The sequence below is a fragment of the Schistocerca cancellata genome, chromosome 8, assembly GCF_023864275.1.
Source record: "Schistocerca cancellata isolate TAMUIC-IGC-003103 chromosome 8, iqSchCanc2.1, whole genome shotgun sequence".
Classification (NCBI taxonomy): Eukaryota; Metazoa; Arthropoda; class Insecta; order Orthoptera; family Acrididae; genus Schistocerca; species Schistocerca cancellata.
The window spans coordinates 487,325,618-487,351,065 of NC_064633.1; the positions used below are offsets into that span (position 1 = coordinate 487,325,618).

The 25,448-nt window shown below is 43.3% G+C and overlaps 1 long non-coding RNA gene across 1 annotated transcript in view; it reads left to right on the forward strand.

Annotated features, from left to right (window-relative positions):
- Positions 1 to 25,448, forward strand: part of LOC126095751 (uncharacterized) — a 1,187,680-nt gene that overhangs the window by 829,988 nt on the left and 332,244 nt on the right. Inside the window, exon 3 of the long non-coding RNA XR_007521976.1 lies at positions 15,356 to 15,472. This is a non-coding gene — a long non-coding RNA (uncharacterized LOC126095751). The remainder of the gene's footprint in view (positions 1 to 15,355; positions 15,473 to 25,448) is intronic.

Here is a 25,448-nt window from a genome sequence, read left to right on the forward strand (position 1 = left end):
CGCCGCAGCGCGTAGTGTGAAGCAGTCGCCCTCCGTTTCTGGTGGTGGCGCCGCTGTGGCAATCGCAGCTTTGGTGTCCCCCTCTGGTGGGAAAGGGGAAAGGTTGCCTGTTCACGTGCATTTAAGGGGCGCTATGAGCTCGCCAGTCGGTCAGTCTGGGTCAGTCTCTCGTCCCCAGCTTGCTAGTCTGTCTCTCGTCTGCAGTTGTGAGGCAGTTAGTGTCTGTCTATTGTCCGGAGTGCTAGTATGTCTTTCATTCGAGTCAACCTTTAAAGCTGGCAAAATAAGAGTCTTTCCACTCCGCCAGTAAGAGAACTCAGCGAGTGGCCACTCGGTCGGAGCTTAGTTCCTGCATCTGACTTTGCGCGTTAGGCCGCCAGTCTGTTCGAGTTTGCTCAGGCAATGGTCAAGGTGGTTGGATCGATCGGTCGGTCGGTCGCGCACTGAGACGCAAGATGACTTGTCCATCTTGAGCATCGGCGCATGTGAGGTAGCCACGTGAGTCCAGTGGGCTGCGCCATATAGCGAGGGGGTAGTGGCTTCGCGGTCGACACGAGAGCAACAGGAGTCAACCCACGACATCCGTCTGGCCGGTGCGAGCTGCGACGCCGTGAGACGGGAGTTCGGCGCGCCTTCCTGCGTCCGTTGAAGCGGCTGGCAGCGGACGGTTCGGGAGAGCGATTGGGGGTGTTGCGCCAGGTCTTCTCGAGAAATCGCAGTTTATTAGAAGTGATTGGTGATATGTTGTTTCATTTACTAGTTAAATTCTACTTGTTTTCTTGGCGTGGTCACCAGCCGTTTTGTTTTGGGGTCGTCCCACCATTATTCTCCGTTTGCCCACCCGCGGGAAGATGGTTGTTTATGAATTGGGTGGTCCGTTTTTCCTTTGTGGAGTAGGGGCTGGTTAGAGCAATCTGCGGTTCGGGTTGCTCGGTAATCTCCCCATCAATCTACCGTACGTTAGTAGCAGCCTCTATCATGTTTGTGAGATTTGGTGTGTTAACGAATTTATTGCTTGGAGTGTAACGACCTAATTCCTGAAATATGTTTTGATCTTGCCTATCATCTTGAGAGGCGGTATCTGTGTACTGTAGAGCATCTTAACTTGTTTGGCCAACCTTGTAGAATTTTATATAAGATTGCATTTCATGGGCTTTTATTTAAATGGTCATTTTAGTATATAAAGTTGCCGCCCTTTCACCGAAAGATTTTTCTTATAAGTTAAAATCAAGTTGCACCTTCGGTGGCAAAGTTAATATTTTAATTTTAGTGTTTTGTACCATTTCCATCCCTCCTACGGAGTGCATAGTTTGTGTGCTTGTGTGAACTGTTAAAACTTTTAGTTTAAAGTAATCTGGCGTGTTGCAGATTTGCACCAGTGTAGTCTTTCAGAGGTTGCTGTGAGCCGTCCTAACATACTAAATGGTCATTTTAGTATATAAAGTTGCCGCCCTTTCACCGAAAGATTTTTCTTATAAGTTAAAATCAAGTTGCACCTTCGGTGGCAAAGTTAATATTTTAATTTTAGTGTTTTGTACCATTTCCATCCCTCCTACGGAGTGCATAGTTTGTGTGCTTGTGTGAACTGTTAAAACTTTTAGTTTAAAGTAATCTGGCGTGTTGCAGATTTGCACCAGTGTAGTCTTTCAGAGGTTGCTGTGAGCCGTCCTAACTACGGCCGTGTCAAAAGGGAGAAGCAAGGTTCTCAGTCCGAAAGCTCATACAGTCAAAAATGTGTTCTTTTCTGCCTCTGAATAAATTGTAACTCGATATTTAGAGGGTGCTTTCTGATTATAATTTTAAATCTGTTTCTTTAAAAAAAAGCTTAAGGCACCATTAAAGTGAATAAATTACCATTTGTTAAAAAGGAATTTGCTTATGATTTCATCAGTTACTCTCTGGCAACTACTTCCATTCTTACATAGTGTGATTAAATGTGTTAATGTTCTTGATGAATTGCTAGTAAATAAAATAAATTCTTACGAATATTCTTTGAAATAAATCACGGTTCAGTCGGTTTATCAGAAGAATACTTTAATTGACTCGTAACATAACAGTACAGCAGTTTGTGACTGCCTCTACCGTTACTGCAGACAGGAATAGTTATTCTATCTTTGTCAAGTTTTGTACCTTTTACGGACTCACTTTGCGCAGCAAGAGTTTTAGTAGAGAGCGTTTTGTAGTTTAAGCCAGACACATCAACGTTATACACTTGATCAGGGGTCAGATTAAGCTATTTAACTAAAATCAGTATCTTACCTTTTCTGATTGGTCCAGACGACGGAGTTCCTTTTCTTCTCTCCTGCTCAGATCATACCCACAGGGAACTGTGTAGAATTTCACTTTTAGACTTCTTCGAAGTCTTTCGTATTTCCACTCCTTTCTCATCATCAACCTTCACTGTATGAGTTTCAAGAGTTTCCTATTTTTTTCTCCAGTCTTGAGCAGTTGTTACGCCAACCCTTACCTCACTTGCAGTGCTTCGAAGAGACTCGTCTTCGTCAAACCCTTGAAACACTTTTAGATTCTCCGCTACAGGCAGCGTCACATGTTCACGTTTGATTGATTCCATAATTTAGTTTTAGAATTTAATATGAAGGAAGAGCACAGTCCTAATTTATAAGACAAATACGTGCCCCTAACATTTATTGGTCAAGTTAGAAACAACCTATTTCATATTAAAACTGATCGAACTATTGCACCTATCAACGATCAGCTGCCTCCTGGTCCATTTCGCAGACGATCAGTCACCTAAATGAACACTGCAAATGGAATCGTCGGACTACGCTGGAGTCGGACCCTACGGGGTCGGATCAGCGAGATTCTTCTATAAGTTCTTTTGTGGCTTACATAAACGTCTACATTGATTGCGAGGAAACCTAACCACTATTTCTTCGGAACAGGACCTCTAGCAACACTCCACATTATACGGTAACTAATCTAAGTGTTAATAATATTTATCTTTTTAAAATACTTCGGAGTCACCCTGGTTGTAACTTGCGTTACCGACGTATCTTTATAACCAGGTAAATGTGCTGTTTTCGTTGCTGAACAGAATTCTGTATGAGGCCAGATAACTATAATAAGACTTTTTTTCGGACAGCCTTATTCTCTTTTCGGAAGTACTGTACTTCTATCTACGAGTCTCTGCTCTAAGAATCTGTAAATTGCGCCCAGTGAAATTTGGGACCAGAAAATGTCCAGAAAGAGTCCACTAATCCCCCTGTCTGAACTCACAACGTACCTAACAGGTAGAAGAAGAGCCAAGGCGTCTTATGTAATTTCCTGATGAAGAGGACTGGAGATACTCTCACAAGAACTGTAATGCCAAAGTCTGTACAATCGGAAATGATCATAATTTACCTTTATTTCCGTCGGATCCAGTCATAAAAGTTATACTTGTGAACAGCTTTCAGACTACAATGGAAAATATAAAATCAAATTACAGACACGGAATTTCAAATTCGTATCTCTTCTACTTGACAAAACACCCTTTAAAATAAGTTAGTAATAGAATATGGTTCAGACCTGGGTATCAGCAAGTGGTACATTCAGTGTACATAAGATGCGCTATCACATTAACTAAAGGTCAGCATTATGCACGTATGTGGGAGAGACAACAAGTGCATAGCGCTACATGCGCTACATGCTAGCGCTACATGCGCGCATCGTCTACATCATATATATGTTACTTCCAAACATGAAAACAATATTCTTTACAGTCTTACATTTTTTATGATTCTGAGTATCATTTTATTATTTCCCATGAACATCATAAAACTGTATATTAACTAAGAAATCGTTTAAGGAAACACACAGATGACACCGAACTTAACCGCAGGCATATGCAGCGTTTCCGGTGACTCTCGGAGTGCAGTTAGGCCGTGACTTGGAGAGCACTTGGTGTTGAGGAAAGGGTCCGTGACGTGAAAGAATTCCGTCACTCACTGCCAGCCGTGATCTGGAGTCGTACCGCACCGCAACGCCAGGGGTGATAGTGCGCTGTGCTTCTCTAAAACGCCGACGGCCTCGTAGCAATGAACTTGTTAAAACACAAAGAAACCATTGCTTTTTTCGGTAACACGATAAAAAGAAAAGTTATAGACCATATCTTTCTGCTCACGTTTGCCTTTGAATCAGTCATCTACGAGATACCGCTGTCATCGTTCAGTATTCCCTTACGTTTGTGACTACATTGTGTAACTATTGTTTTCGTAACAGTCGGTGTCATGTCTGTAATTCAAAGGTCGAGTAAAGTAATGAAATATTTTGTTGCGTGATATCCTCCCTTTCCATATACTTCCCATTTTCAAATTTACTTGGTTCAAATGGCTCTGAGCACTATGGGACTTAACTTCTAAGGTCATCAGTCCCCTAGAACATAGAACTACTTAAACCTAACTAACCTAAGGACATCACACACATCCATGCCCGAGGCAGGATTCGACGCTGAGACCGTAGCGGTCGCGCGGTTGCAGACTGTAGCGCCTAGAACCGCACGGCCACCCCGGCCGGCCGGCTTTACTTAATTCGTGTTTATTTTGTTGTGTGTCAGGTCTGCTCTGCTTCTAAAACTGTGTGACGTAGAGAAGTACGCTGACTGTAACCGGAGTATGTTCGTTTCAAGTGTTATACGCTACAGTTTCTCTTACTATTCTGTCGACTAAACCACCTATACTTGCTTCATAACTAATCTCATCAAGTCTTCAAAAGCTGACGAAGAAAAGGGAGCAAACTGCGAGGGACATATATTTGAGCAGAAGGTATTCTAACAGCAGCTATCGAAGCACAATGGTGGCACAATAGGAAACAGGAAAGAGAAGAACAAAAATGCTGGATCAAAAAATAGGAAGGTGGCGTACGAAGAAGTTGCCCTGGGACAAGATCAGATGGAGACAGCAATAGTGTCAGGAACATGCCAATAGCCGGAACACCTTACGATCATCGTCATCATTCGCGTAGAATCTTAAGATTCTAAAACTTCGAACTAGTGAGCTATATAACAACTCATTTAATATGCTGTTATCCCTACAACTTAGTGTACGTAAATCCCGGTACAGATACCAGGCTAAACACGAATTAACGCAAGTGTGCCCAGTTCCCCGCAATTTTCCGCGGTGCCCATTAAAAACTCAAGCAGAAGACGTCGGCAGGCAGGCATTTGCCGGCGCCGCCTCGGCTCGCCGGCAGGCGACAGCACAGCGCAGCGCAGCTCGGCCGCTACACGTGCTGCCCCGCGGGCAGATATTTACGCAGCCGAGGATTAAACAGAAAATTTCACGAGTCTGTTTTAGAGCGCGCGCACGCCACCCGCCGCCACAATCCACATGTTTAAACTGCCGGCTCGTAAAGTCGCGCCGGGAAGGCCGCTTGCTTTTGTATGACAGGGAGCGAGCGGCCGCGCGCCTCGGCGGTCCTCTTGCTCGTCTTCTCGACGCACCGCCACCGCACCCCGCCCCGGCGCGTGCCCGGAAAAAGAATTTAAACTGTTCCGTTGTCACCGGCGACAAGTATAGATGGGCCTGTCGGCGATTTAGTCGCCGCGCTGCGCCTTTTGTCTAACCGATGCTCGGCTGCGAAGAGGCTCTAATGTTCGTGCCGTCGCGTCGCCACGTCTGCCCGGTTCTGCGTCCGCCCCTTTGTGGAGCGCCTGTCTGTCTGCCTGAGTGTGTGTGTGTGTGTGTGTGTGTGTGTGTGTGTGTTTGCCCGGAGAGACCGCAACGTGGCCGCAGCGCCGACACGGCTTCTTAAATTTTCGATGTTTGCGAGTGGGGGAGGAGCCGAGCGTATTTGTTATTCCCTGTGTGTGTGTTGGCGGCTTTTGTGCGCGCTGGAGCTGTGGCGTCTCCCGTCTCGCGCCCGAGTACTCTTCGCTTCTGCCAGACTGACGTGCCGCACTCACCTTATGTCCTTACGCTGTCCCACGACCTGGCACATTTACATAATACGCTCTGGAAGAAAATCGTCGTCCGACTAAGGCAATCAAACAGTAGAACGTACCTAAACCGGATTGATTCTTCCAGTGCAGAAAACAGCGCCAGTCATTTATAGTAGCACCAATGCCGGTTTCGAACTGTTTGCAACGCTTCTTCTTTGCAAACTCTTTGGTTTTAAATTTCTTTGGTGAAAAATCTATACTCCCCGATTTTCAGCAGAAAAATGCGTGATAAATACTGATTTACTTACACTAAACCATCTGCTGTATTACATATGCATGTTTTGTGGTTCATTCGCTCAATTATCGTCAGTGCAAATCGCATCATAACATCTTGGCCGCCTCCCATGCTCTGCACAAAATCACCAGTGCTTTCCACTAAAAGCAACCATGTAGAATACGCCTTCCTTCGAAACGAGCAGTGGATAAAACAAACCTTAGTGGCTGACCCACAATTTTTTTTTCTACATCTGCATCTACATACATACTCCGCAAGCCACCGTCTAAGGCAATCGAACAGTCTAACGTGCCTAAACCAGACTGATTCTTCAAACCAGACTGATCCTCCCTGTGAAGAAAACAGCGACCAGTGCTTGGCGGAGGATACCTTGTTGTCATACACGGCACGAATACTAATCATTTCCTTTTCCGTTCCACTCGCAAAAAGAGCGAGGGAAAAAAGACTATCTGTATGTCTCCATAGGAACCCCAATCTCTCTAATCTTATCCTCATGGTCATTACGCGAAATGTATGTTGGCAGCAGTAGAATCGCTCTGCAGTCAGCCTCAAATGCCGCTTCTCTAAATTTTCGCAGTAGTGTCCTCGAAAAGAACGTCGCGTTGCTTCCAGGCATTCATATTCGAGTTCCCGACGCATTTCCGTAATACTTGCATGTTGTTCGGACCTACCGTTAACAAATCTAGCAACTCGCCTCTGAATTGCTTCGATGCCTTCCTTTAATCCGACCAAGCGCGTGTCCGAAACATTCGAACAGTACTCAACAATGGGTCGCACTAGTGCGCTATATGCGATCCCCTTTACAGATGAACTATACTTTCCTAAAATTCTCCCAACAAACCGAAGTTGTCGACCACTCACCTTCAACTCATTCCATTTCGGTTTGCTTTGCTAGGTTACTCCTAGATATTTAATCGATTTAATCGGTGTGACTGTGTCAAGCTAGATACCACTGGTACTGTATTCGAACATAACAGATTTGTTTTTCCTATTCATTTGTATTAACTTACATTTTTTCTACATTTAAAACTAGTTATCATTCATCACACCACCCAGAAATTTTTCATTTAATTGAGAGTCGCAGCTCTCAATATTTAATCCATAATACACATAATTTGTGATTTTGCGTGTTTATGCCGTTTTATATTGCTTCTTAGTGTTACTCCTAAATTTTTAAACTGTGTGTTCAAAATATCAGCCACTAGTCTTGTTACCCAATTAGCTTATTTGCGTTGGCATTATCGGCGATTATTCACATTTAAAGGGAGCTGTCATTCATTACACCACGAGGAAATTTTGTTCAAATACTTCTAATGATCATCCACCGACCATACATTCCTCTAGGCAACTCAGTGAAGAATGTGACAGAGCTGTTGACGCTATCAGATGAATCATTTGTGCATGTTAGTTGTCACAAAAAAGTAAAAAAAAGCAACCGAACACTGTTAATAACGCTATTTTTTTGGAACAGATAGCCCCGTTACCGGTTTAGAATCGACAAGTTCATCATCAGACGAGTGTTCCCATTAAAATTACATTATGCTGAACGTATGATGGTCATTGATTCTGGCGAAAATTTTTGGGGTGCTGGTGCCTTACAGAAAAATGCAATATTATGAAAAATGAAAGACTATTTTATTACAAACTGATCTAACAACGAGTTATAACAACGTTAACAGCTTTCTATGATAAAGATTGATTTACGTCAGTCTGACAGACAATAGTACAATAAAAAGACGCAGGATATTTTACGTAAGAAACAAAAAACCAAATCGGTTCCTATCTTAGGAAATAGTTTACCTTATTTTAATTTATCGTTAGCTACATTTGCAATGAAATTGTCTTTTGACTAACATCGTTTTTGCTGTAGGGCACCGCCACCCATAGGAAATTTCACCACAATCAGCGAACGTAACATGTACAACAAAATGTAATGTTAATGTGAATAGCCGCGTGAGGATGAAGCTACCGGTTCGATTCCGGCAACGGCGCTATTTGTTCCAAATAATTGGCATTATTAACAGTGGCTGGTTACTTGTTTTACTTTATTATGAGAATTAACCGGTGTTCACATACAGCCAATTTTCAACAAAACAGTGTTAATCGTTTGTGTGTACTGAGTACGTTAGAGATCTACTCCTCTTCCCAGGGTCACGCATGAGCTTATTTTCGTTTCTATTGAACACTCGCCGTCCAGTATATTTATAAAGTAGTGAGTTGAATTAGACAAGATATTAAACTTTCATGAAATGTTTTAGTTGTGACATTCCACATATAAAAATTACGGTGGCGTTTCTGACACTACATTTTTCTGACGATACGCTACCGTAAATTCAATTAAACTTCGCTTTTGTAGGGAGAGCGCTGTCCCCTGTGCATCACTCTCAGTTGTTGCTGATGGTGGGAAAGACGGGAAAGGCGCTGATGTGACAGCGAGGTCTCAACCAGCCGGAGTCAACAGCTGAGGGGAATCCCCGCGCCGATTACGCCGCAGGAGGGCGCTCGCCGCGCGCCCTGCCGGCTTTTTTCGCCGCTTCCCCGTGTTTCCACCGCCCTCACCCCGCCCGCCCCCACTCCCCAGCGACCCACTGACTGGCAATGATTAATGCGCGCGGGCATTAACGCCCTATTGACAAACACGTCGCATTGTCGACTGCGAGATTGATGAAAAGCGTCGCGCCCGCAGCGGCAGGCGGGCCGCCGTCTGAAAAGCCGCACCCGCCGCCGATCGGAACGACCTCTGCCGCCCAGCGCGGAGGTCAGGCCACAGTCTCGACTCCACACCGATCTCTCCTGTGCCACGCGGGAGCAGAGGGGAGCACTGCATTCTAATAGGATGTTATTTAACCTTTCGCAAGACGAGAAATGACATTTAAATACAGTCGATATAGCACAGATCGATTTGCGTGCTGCTCGAGATATAAAGGGAGAATGACTGAAAAAATACGTTTTCCTAACCAATTTTTATGGTGGTTTCAAAACTGTACTTAGTTTTCTTCTATCATGAATAATTTAATCTTTAGATTTAGTTTGCGAATCTTATCAGGACAGCAAGCTGGGAACAAGAAAATGCCCTGATTTTTATGTTGGTGAGGGAGGCGGACAAAGTAAAACCATTGGAGTGCAAAGGTTTGGCCAAACCGGGGACCTTTTGTGCTTCAGGCTAAAATCGTCTTCCACGACCAATTAAAAGGTTTTTCAGTGACTTACGCCGCATTGGAGCTTTGAAATGGTTCAATAGCAACAGGTGAAAAGATGTGCCGGACCAGGACTCGAACCCGTATCTCCTACTTAACGCGAACCGTCGCCTTAACGACCTCGGCCATCTGAGCAAGCGTCTAAAGTCACTACAAACTTTTGAATAGTATTTGTACGCCCATTGGATCATACAATTTGTATGTTCTTTCGGACATACCCGAAAGAACAGATGATGATGGTTCAGATGGCTCTAAGCACTATGGGACTTAACATCTGAGATCATCAGTCCCCTAGACTTAGAAATACTTAAACCTAACTAACCTAATGACATCACACACATCCATGCCCGAGGCGGGATTCGAACCTGCGACCGCAGCAGCAGCGCGGTTCCGGACTGAAGCGCCTAGAACCGCTCGGCCACAGCGGCCGGCTGAAAGAACAGACATCACGTGCATATGTATTCCATGATCCACTTGTAGACCGCAGAAAATATTGCTCCCACCATTGCAATTCAAATTGGGCTCGATGGAAATGTCTGTATTGACTCTGGCTACTTTTCTATGAAAATTCCCTTCGTCAGTCAAGAAATACTGAACACTAGATTTTTTTCGTCCTTAAATCCTCAAACAGGTGAAGGATCACAAATTTCAGGATATAATAAATGTTCGAGAGAAACATGCACTCACTGCCTTAAGGTCTGTTACTGAAAACTATCTAGTGAATAAAAAACGTCCCAATTACAAGAACAGAATTCCACTCTCCACATTCACGTATTGACTACCGCACTGAAAATTTGAGGCATTACCGTGATGAGCAGGCAGAACACATCCACCAGGATATTAAGGAATTTGAGAAGAGTGAAAATAACTCCCAGAATCAGCTTTACAAATTGATTCTAAACACCTATTTTTGAGAAATAATCTACAAACATTTTTAAATGCAGACTTGTGTAATCAAATACCTGTGCTTGACTCAGATTTGGAAACGTACTTTTAATTGATAAAATGAAAAATCTTTTACGTGGCAATGTTGCATCACTGCGTTAAAGATACAGAAGTGTTTGGTATGCGAACTTGTGAGGCTGTATGCATCTAGATATTTTTAATCCAGGCAAAGCTTCCTAAAACAATATTTAACTCCCACATCCTCAGCACACTTCGATCTACATCTACAGCTACATCCTAAAGACTGCTCGGCAATTTACATTGAATGTTTCGCAGAGGATTCACCATACAACCACTTTCGAACTATTTATCTATCTTTCCACTCTCGAACAGCGCGTGAAAAAAATGCGCACCCAAAACTTTCCGTGGCCTCTCTGTTTTCTCACGATGGTCGTTTCTCCCTGTGTAGATGGAAGTCAAAATATTTTCGCGTTCGAATGATAAAATTGGTGACCGAAATTTCGTGAAAAGATGTCGCTGCCAAGAAAAACTCTCTTGTGTTAATGATTAACAGCCCAACTCGCTCATCATATTCTTGAAACTCACTCCCTATTTCGCGAGCAGTGATAAATAGGAGGTATGTAGACAGGTTTTGACACTACATCTTGTCTGGCTTCTGTATTATATATATATATATATATATATATATATATATATATATATATATATATATATATTGTGCTGAATGTCATTGACCCAGACCAGTGGCAGTAAAAAATACCGAATTTGTTTCTGTTAATTTTATAGAAAACCCAGTCCATCTTTCCTCGAACACATTTTCAAAATTTGCAACCAAAATAAGTTAACCTACGTTTTGCAACTGATAAAACTTCATAGCTAACAAGATCATACTGCCGACTGTGTGAAATACGCTACATGAAAAGTCACTTCTTCCGTAAATACAATGATCCGACGACTTATCGCTCTTAAAAACATCACAGCAAAGTGATTTATATCAACAGAGAACAAATTATGAATATCCATAAAAAAGCTCTCTGTCGTCTCTATGGCCGGTAGCACGAATGTTGCAGCATTCCAACATTCTATATTCCGCGCTCCAAGAGTAAACAAGAATCTTACATGGAGAGAAAAAAGAATGTTCCAGAACTTTAGGAATTGGTAATTGTTGAGGGGGAGACGCTTCTGTCTTGCTTCAACAGAAGACCTACTCTCTCTGTAGAAGATGTAGTGCGAATAAAAGCTAATCACTATTTCACCCTGAGTTCGCGGCATTTCCGCCGGAGGTGTGAGATTCCATGTCGAGTATTGTTATCGGCTTTCGATGAAAGACAGTCTTTTCTTTACTGGACAATTGAAGTTCGGTGTAAAAAATATGAGTACAGTTCCGAAAATCTTTACAGGGACTTTTAATAGCAACTGTTCGTCGATTAGCAGCTCGTCGCTCGGTCGAAATAATCATCAAGAACATCAAATTTATGCAACAATATTGAGAGTATTTTCCTCTTAATTCAATAAACGTGGCCACTCACGAATTTTATTTCATTATACTAAACACATGCGCCTGAGCATATTCAGACAGCTGTTCCCATAAACGTCCAACAAAGGACAAGCTTAGGTTGCATGCCCTGAGAGAAGCGATGTGATTACTAATATCATAACGCCAATTCGAAATGCTGTGTCTTTAGACGATATCGGTTAGCACCCATCTTGCTCCCGATATTTACGTAGGAGAATGTTGTTCGTTTTCTGTTTCATTTTAATAGTCAAAATATTTTAACCACTTTTAAAAACTAAGGTACTTTTACAAGTAGCTAATAAGAATCTGCAAGTTGTCTTGTGCCTCAATCGTACATCATTTGTAATGTCCCGCAGACCTCCCAGAACTTCGACAGGAATATTCCCGTTCAGATATGCGTTTTAAATTATTTTTATTTTATTCGTACGTCGACTAGGGAGCCTATTAAAAAGCTTATGTCTTTGCTGCGACATTCAACTGTTACACGAAAAGAGATGAATCAAAGACAGTACATACTCCATTCACTTTTTGCCTGTTCATCGCTGGTGCTAGGACGCGTGTGGTAATGACTACAGTTTTGTGTTTGTTTCGTTTTCATCTTAATAAAACAGATGAGCTTTTGTAATTAAAATGTTCCCAATTTTTTTTCAACCTTTTAACACTAGGTTTATTAGTGTTGTCTTAGCTTCTTTCGTACGTCGAAAATAGTCAAAGCCAGCTACATTATTAAGAAAAAAGGATTTTGTAATTATATGGGGGCGGGAACACAAATTAATGGAACTGAAGACGATATTAGATACACGTCACTGAAGGAAGGCAGCTGGAAATCAAACAGCTTCATTCCATTAGTCTATAAAGTAGGGAGTTTATCTTTCTACAAACTTGTGGCAGTACCAGATCCAGAGTCAAGTAGTATCATCAATCTTCTGACTGGTTTGATGCGGCCCGCCACGAATTCCTCCCTGGGTCAACATCATCATCTCAGAGTAGCACTTGCAACCTACGTCCTCAGTTATTTGCTGGATGTATTACAGGCTCTGTTTTCCTCTAGTTTTTACCCTCTACGGTACCGTGCAGTACCATGAAGTTATTTCATTACCTCTTAAAAGATGTCCTATCATGCTGTCCCTTCTACTTCTCAGTATTTTCCATATATTCCGTTCTCCTCCGATTCCGTGCAGATCCTCCTCATTCCTTACCTCATCAGTCCACTTAATTTTCAACATTCGTCTGTAGCACCACACCTCAAATGCTTCATTCTCTTCTGTTCCGGTTTTTCTGCAGTCCATGTTTCAATACCATACAATACTGTGTTCCAAACGTACATTCTTAGAAGTTTCTTCCTCAAATTAAAGCCTATGTTTGATTCTAGTAGACTTTTCTTGGCCAAGAATGCCCTTTTTGCTCGTGTCCTTTTTATGTCCTCTTTGCTCCGTTCGTCATGGGTTATTTTGCTGCCTCGATAGCAGAACTCCTTAACTTCATCTACCTCGAGACCATCAATCTTGATGTTAAGTTTCTCTCTGTGGTCATCTCTGCTACTTCTCATTCCTTTCGTCTTTCTTTGATTCACTCTCAATACATATTCTGTACTCATTAGACTGCTCATTCCATTCAGCAAATCCTGTATTCTTCTGCACATTCACGCAGGATAGCAATGTCATAAGCGAATCTTATCATTGGTTTCCTTTCACCTTGAATTTTCATTCCACTAGTGAACCTTCCTTTTATTTCCTTCATTGCTTTTTCGATGTATAAAGTGAACAGTAAGAGGAGAAAGACTACGTCCCCCTCTTACCCTCTTATACCCATTTTAATCCGTGCACTTCGTTCTTGACCGTCCACTGCGATTATTTCCTTTTGTTTCTTGTACATGTGGTATATTATCCGTCTCTCCCTATTGCTTACCACTATCTTCTTCAGAATTTCGAACATCTTGCACCATTTGATATTGTCGAACGCTTTTTCCAGGTCGACAAATTCTCGTCTTGATTTTTCTTTAGTCTTACTTCCGTTATCAACCGCAACGTCAGAACTGCCTCTCTGGTGCCTTACCTTTCGTAAAGCCAATCTGATCGTCATCTAACATATTTTCTTTCCCATCCTTCTGTATATTATTCTCGTCAGCAATTGTGCGATATTTCTCACACTTGTCAGCTCCTGCAGTCTTCGGAATAGTATGGATGATATTTTTCCAAAACTCTGATGGTATATCGCCAGACCCATACATTCTACACACCAGCGTGAATAGTCGTTTTGTTGCCACTTCTCCAATGATTTTAGAAATTCTGATGGAATGTTGTGTATACCTTCTGTTTTATTTGATCTTAAGTCTTGCAAAGCTCTTTTAAATTTTGATGCTAATTCTGGATCCCCTGTCTCATCTCCATCGACTCCTATTCCTTCTTCTGTCACGTCAGACAAATCTTCCCCATTATAGAGGCCTTCAATGTACTCTTTCCACCCATCCGCTCTCTTCTTTGCATTTAACAGTGGAATTCCCATTGCACTCTTAATGTTACCAACCCTGCTTTTAATTTCACGGAAGGTAGTTTTGACTTTTCTACAGGCTGAGTCAGGCCTTCCGACAATCATTTCTTTTTCGATTTATTGCAGAATCCCTTTAGTTTTTCTCCTCTCGCAAGCCTATATTCTCTCATAACCTTTTCTTGCACTCCTTCCCCTACAACCGCATCACATTTACATATTATACGCGAAGTCTGATACGGTATGCGTTCAACGGATTTCACAGAGAATTAATTTATTTCTGTTGGAGAGTACTGAGATACTAATTAATTTTTTAAATATACTGGGTTGTACTCTCACACTAGCAAAATCTCTCAGTGTCAACTGGATAACGCTCAGTCTAAGCTGTAGAAACGCCAAACAGTGTTAAATTAGGAATACAACAGTATGTTTTCATTTTTTTTTTCAATTCATTGTGTAAGTTGTGGTTTCTGTTTCTGTGGGTAGATGAAAATACTAGCAACTGAACACTTCGAAATTGAGTCTACGTCTGCAGTTGTCGTTCGAAACTGCTATAAGATTACTACCGAGAGAAAGTACGGCGCGAAGAAGGAATACGACTAGACTTTCTAACTGATTATGTGTTTTGTCAACTGTTGGACTTTCAGGTCATCTAAAGTTCCAGTAGTGACCACTATGACCACACTGAAGTACCCAGTCAAACCGACTTACTTGCCTTACTAGATCTCAAAACAGAAGTATTGATTTAACAGAAGTCTCTAATATGTGAAGATAACTGTAGTACAGCTATTAAAGATTAAACATAGTTATTGATGAGAATACAGAAGTTTAACACTTAAACAAATGTGATATCGTCATAGACACAGTTTTCAGTCACTTCTGTGTGGCACAGTACAGGTAACATTATGCACGAATGTATTGTAGGCGATGCAATATAACTGATTTGTAATATAAATTCAGATAATGAATTTTAAACGTCGAGAATTTTTGTATTAAGACCACGAGTTGTTTTAAAATTCGTAGTGTTGTATTTGTGTTGGCTGCGATTACAGTTCCTGTTTCGTTTTTGGTTGCAGTTCGCACTGAGTCCGTGCACCGTGAAGCATGCTATACGAGACGAAAGCCATAAACTCTGTGGGAACGTGCTACTCAACAGTGCCAGCTGTCTCTCAACACGGACCTGCGTCACTCAGGTAAGGGACTATCATTTCCGGAACCTTAATTACAATGCCGGCCGTTGTGGCCGAGCGGTTCTAGGCGCTTCAGTCCGGAATCGCGCTGCTGCTACGGTCGTAGGTTCGAATCCTGCCTCAGGCACGGATGTGTGTGCTGTCCTTAGGTTAGTTAGGTTTAAGTAGTTCTAAGTCTAGGGGACTGATGACCTCAGATGTTAAGTCCTATAGTGCTCAGAGCCATTTGAACCATTAATTTCAACAAACAATTCTCAGATCAGCGTCATTAGCATACAAATATCTCGGGAATCGAAAGGAAAATAACTTGACGTATAGAAATCAATTTTTATGGACAAGGTGGGAAGAAAAAGTATGTAAGTTGAACAAAATACAATGATTGGGAGAACACCTCCAAACTTCTCTTATAAAGAAGGTGTGCGGAATTCAACTCTAATCGTCTGGCCTCTATGATACATGTGCACTTTTACTTGCCAATATGTACGTATAAAGGAAAGAAAAATTTTGTATTTTAAATAAGAAAAGTAACTATAACAGTTGTTCTAAAACAGTGTGTCTGTTAATAGCACCTTAAGCTGAAATAATTAATATTTTGCGCCAGTATTAATCAAACTCTAGCCACATACGTCAGGACAGCTCATCAGCTATGGGAATATTTGTGATTGATGCCTGTCGCTCTTTTGTCCATCTCTTTCCAACTACGTTCTTGGAAACAACCCGAGATTCATTTGCAGTTAATTAGTTATTTCATTTGCTGAGCCTGACACGTAACATTCCTTTCAGCTAATAAAAGGTATTCGTGAGTTTGTTACAGTATAATACACTCCTGGAAATTGAAATAAGAACACCGTGAATTCATTGTCCCAGGAAGGGGAAACTTTATTGACATATTCCTTGGGTCAGATACATCACATGATCACACTGACAGAACCACAGGCACATAGACACAGGCAACAGAGCATGCACAATGTCGGCACTAGTACAGTGTATATCCACCTTTCGCAGCAATGCAGGCTGCTATTCTCCCATGGAGACGATCGTAGAGATGCTGGATGTAGTCCTGTGGGACGGCTTGCCATGCCATTTCCACCTGGCGCCTCAGTTGGACCAGCGTTCGTGCTGGACGTGCAGACGCGTGAGACGACGCTTCATCCAGTCCCAAACATGCTCAATGGGGGACAGATCTGGAGATCTTGCTGGCCAGGGTAGTTGACTTACACCTTCTAGAGTACGTTGGGTGGCACGGGATACATGCGGACGTGCATTGTCCTGTTGGAACAGCAAGTTCCCTTGCCGGTCTAGGAATGGTAGAACGATGGGTTCGATGACGGTTTGGATGTACCGTGCACTATTCAGTGTCCCCTCGACGATCACCAGTGGTGTACGGCCAGTGTAGGAGATCGCTCCCCACACCATGATGCCGGGTGTTGGCCCTGTGTGCCTCGGTCGTATGCAGTCCTGATTGTGGCGCTCACCTGCACGGCGCCAAACACGCATACGACCATCATTGGCACCAAGGCAGAAGCGACTCTCATCGCTGAAGACGACACGTCTCCATTCGTCCCTCCATTCACGCCTGTCGCGACACCACTGGAGGCGGGCTGCACGATGTTGGGGCGTGAGCGGAAGACGGCCTAACGGTGTGCGGGACCATAGCCCAGCTTCATGGAGACGGTTGCGAATGGTCCTCGCCGACACCCCAGGAGCAACAGTGTCCCTAATTTGCTGGGAAGTGGCGGTGCGGTCCCCTACGGCACTGCGTAGGATCCTACGGTCTTGGCGTGCATCCGTGCGTCGCTGCGGTCCGGTCCCAGGTCGACGGGCACGTGCACCTTCCGCCGACCACTGGCGACAACATCGATGAACTGTGGAGACCTCACGCCCCACGTGTTGAGCAATTCGGCGGTACGTCCACCCGGCCTCCCGCATGCCCACTATACGCCCTCGCTCAAAGTCCGTCAACTGCACATACGGTTCACGTCCACGCTGTCGCGGCATGCTACCAGTGTTAAAGACTGCGATGGAGCTCCGTATGCCACGGCAAACTGGCTGACACTGACGGCGGCGGTGCACAAATGCTGCGCAGCTAGCGCCATTCGACGGCCAACACCGCGGTTCCTGGTGTGTCCGCTGTGCCGTGCGTGTGATCATTGCTTGTACAGCCCTCTCGCAGTGTCCGGAGCAAGTATGGTGGGTCTGACACACCGGTGTCAATGTGTTCTTGTTTCCATTTCCAGGAGTGTATTATCAATGCAACAAAAGATACGGCCGTTTATGTCCTAATTTCGATTCTCACAAACTCACTCATCAGAAGCTATAGGGTACGTTCCGTTGGCCTACAATCATTAAATTTGACAAGAATCAAGCTTTCACAGTACAAGAGAAGAAAAATTCCTAAAATTGTTAATTCATAATTATATCACAAAGTAAAACAAATATTTTAATCCCATTTGTTGAGTGTCTGTCTGTCAGTACGTTTGTTAAAATCCGTTTTTCTCAGGAACAAGTAGAGCTATCAAATTGAAATTTATTTCAAGTACTAAAGTCTACGGTTCCTTCGGGGTTTAAATAATCTAAGCTTCCAAGTCAATGCAATCAAAAGATACAGCCGTATAAGTCATATATTTTGGTACTCACAAACTCACTCGTCAAATTCTACAGATGAACGATCTACATACGTGTCTGGTTTGGTGGTTTAGCGGTAAAGCATGGACATCAGAATGCCACAGAATCGCAACTAGGCCAAATCCCAGGTTTTTCAGCCTTCATTCTAATCTAGCCTTCATCTCCCAACGATGTGAGGATCCGGCATAAAACTACAGGTCCCCTTTTCCGGATTGCATAACTGGCGTAGATTAGGGACACCTAAGAGCCTTTCTCTGTTTTTTTCTTTTCTTTTCCCTCGAACTGTGTCACGGGTGAGGTTTAAGTGTTTTCGATATGCGTGTGACGAAATGACTCACCACGCACGAGATTTTCAGCCATGAACCACCCACTCCTACCTCCTACCCACCACGTCATCGCGTGAGGTTGCGCATTCATTAAGGCAATGAACTCTCATTTTGCAGAAGCAGGTTTCTGCAGTTTTTGAATAAGTGATTAGACGCCAACACCGGGAAGGTTACCTTGGAAAGGTAAAAGCTATTTTCCTCCTCCAGTTATTACCAAGTATAATGACGTCACTATCGACGGGACGTTACACTCATATTTCCCTACCTTCAAATAAGCCTCCAAGTTAATGTCAATGGCATTAAGACCAGTGGATTTCCAGGATCTGCAATCAGGATTTTCTCTTTCTACCCTTTGTTCTGAGAAGGATGTTGGACAACGATAATATGTCAGAGAATTGGAAAAAAATCGTGCACCAGCTATATGAACTGTAATTTCACGAATGTCACGTCCTCAAACACGAAGTGCAGTCTCTTCTACAGGAATTCCAAATACATTTGTATTTCGTCTTTTAAGTTGGTCTGTGCAATAATTACACCAACCACTCGGTCGCCTAAAATATCTGCCCACGCACTGAAAGTGCTCTGTTTCGGATTTGATGTTTCGACTGCTGTGTGGAGAAGTGGCGTTGTTCAGAGATGACGGTTGCGCAGGTTCGTTAATTCTACATCTACCACAGGCCGCCTCATCACTGATGGTGACGCGAAAAAGAACCCAGAGTTGCCGTGAAGTGTAGCAGAAACTACCGTAAAACCCACGTCGTAGGAGAAATTCAGCTTGCGATAGTCCTTGTACTAATTCAAATGATGGTGATTCTTGTGGTTATCATATAGTATATGCAACGTAATTCCTTTAGCTCACAGCACGATGTCCAGTTACTTGCCTTAAGCTTAAACCGGAATTATTCAGTTGGTGCATAAGGATGTAGCGTTTTTTAATGAGTTTTAATAAACACGACAGGTCTTCATCAGAGAGACTATAGTCGAGAATAATATACTCTCCTTGACTACTTACAATAGCTTGCTAATGCTGGGGTACCTTTTCGAATCCGCGACAGTAAAAATCACGTTGTTTTGAAGCGAAGAACTCGTCGAGCCATGTCCGGAGCGCATTTTCGTCCGGAAAGGAATTTCCTTGAAAGTTATTCGACACAGAGCGGTAAAGGTTAAAATGTGAGGGCGCAAGATCAGGTGAAATAGGTAAGTGCAAAATCGAACCACATTTAAGCTACTTCTCTACCGTTCCACTCTTGAACAGCGGGCGGGAAAAACGAACACACTATTCTTTCTGTAACAGCTCTGACTTCTCTTATTTTATTATGATGATCATTTCTGCCATTTCTGTCTATGTAGGTGACTACAACAAAATGTTTTCACACACTTAGGAGAATGTCGGTGATTCAAATTTCGTGAGGAGGTCCTGCGGCAGCGAAAAACGTCTTTGTTTTCATGACTGCTACCCCAACACGTGTATCATATCCATGACACTCTCTCCCCTATTTCGCGATGATACAAAACGAGCAGCCCTTCTTTGAAATTTTTCGATGTCCTCTGTCAATCCTATCTGATGCGTATCACACACCGCAGTGTAATACTCCAGGAGAGGGTGGCCAAGCGAAGTGTAAGCAGTCTCTTTAGTAAACCCGGTTGTTGTTCTTAGATTGCGTCGGCAAGACATCTCAGTTGTTGACAATACATGACAGCAGAGATGGTTAAACCTCGAGCGAAGTAATTCGTAGTAGACCACACTGTCGCTGTTCCACCAGATGCGTCACATTATCCTTTGTGGGTGCGCACAGGCCTTTGTACAGGGAGTTGCTGCTTTGTTTGAGCTCAGTCATTCCCTCCTTTTCCTTACGTGACTATAAAGACATCATTCCTCGCCACCAGTAACGATACCGGATAGAAAAGGTCGTTGTAAGCCAATTGTGACGAGCAAGCACAGATGGTCAAATGGCCACCCGCTGATTTGTGTGATTTTGACTTAAAGCATGCGGTACCCATATGCACGATTTTTGAACCTTCTCCTTTGCATGCAAATATCGCACAATCGTGGAATGATCATAGTTCATCACATTTGCCACTTCTCGAATACTATGACGTGGATAATGGTGGATTAATGCATTTAAACGATCTTCATGAAATCTCGAAGGTCTTCCTGACGTGAAGAGTCACTAATGTCAAAACGATCCTTCTTAAAACGAGAAAACCATATTCTTGCCCTGCCCTGTCCAGTGGCATTATTGCTATATATTGTGCAAATATTCCTTGCTGCTCCCGCTAGAGTCACCCGCCTATTGAACTGAAACGGAAGAATTTGTCGTAAATGTTCCGATTTCTCCACATGGCACTACCATTTACTACCGTCCACAGCTTCACTCAGTATCTCCAAATGACAAAATGACAATATGCAAGCTTAAACAGCAGCGATGAACTACAAATAAAAAATGGCAGTTGACAAAAAAGTCCACATCAACCGGAATAGCAACATGCAAAACAAAAACGTTACGAACTCATGCACCTACCTAATACAATCAATATTTTGTAGACATAGTTCCGACTGTCGTCTTGTCATGTCCAGCTTGGATTTCGACTCCGTTACACACATAAAACTGGATGCGAAATGTCTACATAGCATGTATATTCCAAAGCCACCTTATACTGTGTAGCGGAGGGTAATTTGCGGACCACTGTCACTTGTCCACTTTCCTGTTACAATCACGAAAAGCGCTCGGGAGAAAGATTGTTGGTAAGCCTCCGTGCGAGCTCAGATTTCTCTGATCATGCCTTCATGGTCTTTTCAAGAAATGTACGCAGCAGGAAGCAACACATTGGTTGACTCCTTGACTCCTTTAGGGACGTACTCTCTTGGAATTTTGACAGTAAACCACAACATGGTACATATATTCTCTTTTGTTGCGTCTGCCAATGAGTGATCTTCCCTGTGACGCTTTCGCGCCGATAAACGAACTTGGTCGCGAAACGCGCCCCCTGTTCTTTGGATGTTCTCTGTTTCATCTGTTAATCCTATCTGGTAAGAGTACCAGACTGACTACGCCACCTTCTTCGTGAGTGGAGTACACTACCTGAGGATACTTCCTATGACTGTCTGTCGACTCGCTACGATTATACTCGTATTTATGTGGTCACCCCGCTCTATATCCCTGCGTACGCTTACTCGGAGATATTTAATCTAAGAGATTGCTTTCAGGATCGGGAATCATATAATAACAGATGTTTCCCGCTGTTTATGTGCAATACTCTTATAGTGTCTGTTTTTATTCTCTTGATCCTCATAAACAGCCCTGGTCTTGAACCGTAAATTCCTTAGTCTTTTCGATAAAGTTCTTAAACGAGAAATATATAGGAGGCGACACTACTTCTCTTGACACTTCCTGCAATGTCCCCCCTGGTTATTTTGTGAGTCAACCACTTCAGACGCACAACATTTTGCCGTGCTTTGCTTTGAAAACTGATGAGACTGCTGTGACAGCCTCGCGTTGACTTAACACGCCCGTGACGAGTCGCGACGACAATGTAAAACTGTTTCCTATTTCTTAGTTTCATTTTATGTTGTAAGAGCAGCGCATTGTCAACCTACACTCAAGAATCGGCCGAGCACGTGTTGTACGACGGGCCTCTGGCATCTGTCCCGTCTACAGTAAAGTTTATGCTGATGTGCCGACTTTAATTACTCAACATTACTTCATTCACTGCTCGGCGATGGCGTAATGAAACAGTACCAGGACCTGTTTACGTGGATTACGTTACAAAATAAAGATTATGGTGAGGATCAGCTGCCAGTCTGCACCACTATTCTTGATTACATGCCGAACTTCCTACATTCCGCTACAAATTCATAAAAATTTGACCTAACTGATTCAAATACGTCAGCACGTAAAGCCTCAGAGAGCCATTAACGCTTCCTAAGCATTTACATATTGAGTGCTATAAGCCTTTTGGGTGAAAATTACACAAACTGCTAATAATCGGTCCTTAATTAATACTTCAGGTACGAACATGTCGCCTGGTCGGATGAATCACGTTCCCTGTTACATTAGGTGGGTGGTGTTGTTTGGATACACGAACGGCTGCTCGACAAACGCACTGTGCCACGAATGTGGGCTGATGGGGACTGTATTATGCTATGGGGAGACATTCACCTGGGCTTCCATGGGATGTGTGGTAGTAACAGAATGCACCATCAGAGCTGAGAATTAGTGAACATAAGTGGCATAGTAAATGGTAGGAATATCGGTAGTATCCGTAGCATTGGTAGGGGAAAAACATAAATAAATGTGTAAGGGAGCAGCTGGGAACCGACAACATCTCCTTGTTCTTTTATTTGTTTGGCTGTTTGTTTTGCACATAATTAGAACCACACATCATTCAGTGTTAGTCCATTATGTATTTTATATCTTTACAGAACATAAATTTCATTTTATAAGTAACAAAAAGTAGCTGATCGCATAACTTCTGAACTTTTATGTAAGAAAAGCAATTACTTTTGATGCAGGTACAATGTAATGCCGAATCACAAGAAATCCATATAATTATTGTTGTTATCTTGTACGCAACAAAACGTTCTTCATCGTGATCAAAGGCAAGAGTTTCCTGTTATTATTGATAAATTCGAAACGTTGTTTATGAATATCGGAAACGTGTTTTGTATATGCTCGACCAAGTGTTGAAGCTATATGTGATACATTTTTGATCAGAGTTTTTTTTTAATTATTTTTATAAGTTTTCTAGAGAACTGTGTTTTATGGCGCTGTATTATCTATATTGTTTTTGTTTTAATTTTACTACATCATCCCTCTGTTTCACATTACATATCATCAATTTTCAAATAAAACTTGAATTAAACATTGATAATTTTAATTTTGGTATAAATAGCGTCTGTTTGCAAATAAGAAACATTGGGATAAGTACGTAGAACAAAAATGTTCCGTAGGTTACGCGGCCCTTTATATCAAGGACTTATTTCAATAGTGTTAGAAGTCCATTACCTCCACTTTTCTGACTATAATGCTTCTGAAATTAATGGTCCAAACAAACAGAAAGAAAGGTTCATCTCTAGCAAGAAGCCATATGCCTGAATATTTCTGGTATCTCAACTGCAGATTTTTCAGCGCTCATTTAACTTTACGACTCTGTATCCCAAAGTGAACAAAAATGGACTTGTACCACTATTTAAATAAGCCCTTCATACGTCTTAACTCGATTTCTAGACAGTTCGCAGCTTCCGCTTTCTAAGTGAATCTTGTAAAACACTGACCGCATACGTAAACAAAGCGATCGAGCTGAGGTAAAGCCCGATAAGTACGCAACACAAGTAACGCGGGTAAGATCTTAACTGACCACGGCTACTAGGAAAACTACCGATTCTGCGCTTGCTTATGACAGTCTACGATAGCCTACGGTAGATTTACAGCTCTATCCGACACAGATGTGGCGATAGTGAAGGCGACACAAGGGCGGAGAGAGGCGCCCCGACAGGGATCGGCAGATTTCAGCCCCCCGGTGGCCTGAATGGCGCGCCGCCGCTTGATTGGCATTGCCGAAAAATCTGTGGCGCGTTGAATGCGCGGCGCCGGCGCCTTTGTGTCCACCCGCACAGAGGTAGAGGTCCCGGCGCTAATCTTCGGGCCAGGTAGGAGGCGCGGATTACGGCTCAATACCTGCCGGCGGCTAATGAAGCCTGTCGCCGCGTCCGTAGCCGCGTCCGATCGCCCGCAGCGCCGCCGGTCGCCGGCCGCCCCCACACCCAATCTGCAGCGCGGCCGCGTTTTAAGCCCGCCGGCTTTTGGCTTCAGCCGCAGATATTGCTACTACACTTGTTACCCATTGAGCCGGGCCTTACCCCGCAGGGTGGCTGGGGGGGCGCACGCGTCGCTCGCAACCGCAGCACCACCCCCAAACACACACACACACACACACACCCCTGTTCGTCCCTAGTAACGAGTTTAACGAGTCCACTGAAGCGGCGACGCCTGCTATTGCATTTCCGTTAGGGCTAAGTGCGGGTTAATGCGGCGGCCGCCGGCTCCAGAGGACACAGTATGTGTCCGCGTTATTACTTGCGCTTCCGGCGGTCACCGGGGTCCGGTTAATTGCCGCCTCGCCTCGGCTCTGCTCTCCCCCATCGGCAGCGGTCGCCAAATACTGGGCCGCGTGCGGCGCGCACACCGCCGATGCCCTTTTGTGCCCGCTGAAAACACGCGCCACGTATCCCTGCAGCAGCGGGAGGGGCTCCTTTCTGGCGTATTGACTCCCTATCGAGCGGCCGTTGGCCGACTCTAGTGGACTCGACTCGGTGCATTGCCGCAGCCTGTCGAAGTGGTTCCACTGTGTGAAATACGAGCCGAGTGACACAGGCGGATGACACACAGCTTGCAACACTGCTCTCATATGCGGGACTGCCGGGTTCGGAATTGATCCACCAGTGCTGAATAACTTCTCGTGACATATAACTGGAGAGAGATCACAAACAGGGTTCCACAGGGTTCAACTTTGGATCCACTCCTATTCTTTATATATATGTGAACGACTTTCCACTAAACAAACAACAAGCAGAAATGGTGCTTTCTGCAGACGTTACTAGTGTTATAATCCAATTAGAGAGAAAGCAAGAACAGAGATTGTTAATGACTTTTCCAAAGAATTATTAAGTGGATTACGCAATTACAATTCCATAAACGCTGCCAAGTCAGATCGTTTTATTCGTTACAATAGGCATATTTTGGCAAAACACCATCCTCATGTTATCTGTAAGTAAATGATACATAATTTTGTTACAATATTTCTAACATTATAGGTAAACATTAATTAGAGAACACTGTTATACAACTTGTTACATGTCAGATAGGTTCTGTCGCTGTCTCTTTGTTTCAATTATACTCCGTTAGTGTTCTTGGAGTAATAAAGGTTGGTTATATTAGATACGAGTTGTTATCTGATATAATTTTCGTTTTGTCTTCCTTTTCTTTATACTAAAAAGACTACAAATTATTAAGTGGTTTTCCGAAAAT